The sequence below is a fragment of the Palaemon carinicauda genome, chromosome 24 (assembly GCF_036898095.1).
Source record: "Palaemon carinicauda isolate YSFRI2023 chromosome 24, ASM3689809v2, whole genome shotgun sequence".
Classification (NCBI taxonomy): domain Eukaryota; kingdom Metazoa; phylum Arthropoda; class Malacostraca; order Decapoda; family Palaemonidae; genus Palaemon; species Palaemon carinicauda.
The window spans coordinates 61,588,914-61,590,901 of NC_090748.1; the positions used below are offsets into that span (position 1 = coordinate 61,588,914).

General features: G+C 36.3%; 1 protein-coding gene across 1 annotated transcript in view; it reads left to right on the forward strand.

Moving 5' to 3' along the window:
- Positions 1–1,205: 1,205 nt before the first annotated feature.
- Positions 1,206–1,988, forward strand: part of LOC137618402 (potassium voltage-gated channel subfamily KQT member 5-like) — a 646,639-nt gene continuing 645,856 nt past the window's right edge. The window contains exon 1 of the mRNA XM_068348571.1: positions 1,206–1,988. This exon is cut by the window's right edge and continues 606 nt beyond it. The gene's annotated coding sequence lies outside the window, so the exon portion shown is untranslated.

A 1,988-nucleotide genomic window follows, 5' to 3' on the forward strand; every position in this document is an offset into this window, starting at 1 on the left:
TTCTGCATATATATATATATATATATATATATATATATATATATATATATATATATATATATATATATATGTATATATATATATATATATATATATATATATATATATATATATATATATATATATATATATATATATATATATATATATACGTAGGTTGGCCACGGTACAAGCCACCCGTTGAGATGCTACCGCTAGACAGTACTACATTGGATCCTTCTCTCTGGTTACGGTTCATTTTCCCGTTGCCTACACACACACTGAATAGTCTGGCCTATTCTTTACATATCCTCCTCTGTCCTCATACACCTGACAACAAAGATTACCAAACAATTCTTCTTCGCTCAAGGGGTTAACTTCTGCACTGTAATCATCCAATGGCCACTTTCCTCTTGGTAAGGGTAGAAGAGACTCTTTAGCTATGGTAAGAAGCTCTTCCAGGAGAAAGACACTCCAAAATCAAACCATTGTACTCTAGTCTTGGGTAGTGTTATAACCTCTGTACCATGGTCTTCTACTGTCTTGGGTTATATTTTTAAATAGGGGATACTTATTTTAATGTTTTTACTCCTTTTAAAATATATTATTTTCCTTTTTTCCTCTCCTCACTGGGCTATTTTCCCTGTTTGAGCCAATGGGCTTATAGCATCCTGCTTTTCCAACTAGGGTTGTAGCTTAGCAAATAAAAATAATAATAATAATAATAATAATAATATAAATATAAGTATATATACATATATATATATATATATATATATATATATATATATATATATATATATATATATATATATATATACATATGAGAGAGAGAGAGAGAGAGAGAGAGAGAGAGAGAGAGGAGAGAGAGAGAGAGAGAGAGAGAGAGAGAGAGAGAGAGAGAGCGTGTCAAATACTTCCACTTACTTAAGCTCACAACCATAGAAGAAATAATTATAGTAAAACTTGAGTAGCAGAGCAAACGACGAAGGATGATTGTAATGCTCTAACGTGATGGGTGGAGTTGGAGTTCGAGGTAGTGCTCTTTGGGGGAAGACGGTAGGGGGGAGAGTTGAAGCTCAGTGAGGGGAAACGTTGAGGGAAGAAACGGAGTGGGATTGGGGGTTTTGGTACCGTTGGCCAGAGAGAGAGAGAGAGAGAGAGAGAGAGAGAGAGAGAGAGAGGTTGAGGGGGGGGGTAGGGATCACAGTCAACTGGTTAGTACACTCGGTGACTTGCTGGTGGAAACATCCCCTCTCTCTCGGCTCTCCCAGATACACACAACACCTCCGTCCCCGCTCTCACACTTTTGAAAAACTTTCCCTTTTCTCGTATTTTCTTTTTTCTAAGGCACGTCATTCTGCATTACTTCATTGTCATTTTCAGAACTAATTTTTCATTCTTGCAACGCCCTTAGTCCATTAGAAGAGGAAGGATATTTAATAAAGTCCTTTATCCAGTCAGCGTCAAGGAAGGAAGTCATCTACGCAAGGAACCACAAAGACCTCAATGAAATTTACCACTTTGCGAAGACGATAAGTTTCTATTTTTGCTTTTGTTAGTTCATACTTTCGAAATAAAGGGCGCTATCCTCTTTGAAGTTTGCGCATTCGTTTTCACCGTAGAACATTTATAATGGTATGTAGGAAAAGTGTTATCCCAACCGACCTTGAAAATATTTTTTATATGCTTTTCCCATCTTCTGGAAGGTTTTGTTCTCTTGAGTGTGAAGAACACATGTCAGAAAATGTATCTCGTTTTAGTTAAACTTTTGCCTTAATCCAAGAGAGGGGAAAAAGTGAGGAAAAATCAAAACGGCGAAAATCTAATTTTTTTCCCCCACTGTCGTCTCGAAAATAAGAGACATTCTTTTGTTGGAATAAGACCAGATTCTCAGCTTTCTTTTAAAACCAAGAGATGTTCTTCTCCAGGATAATGTTTTCAAGTCACCTTTATTCTCTACAATAAAGCGAGAAATACAGAATATTCCGTGTAATCGGAATTCCACA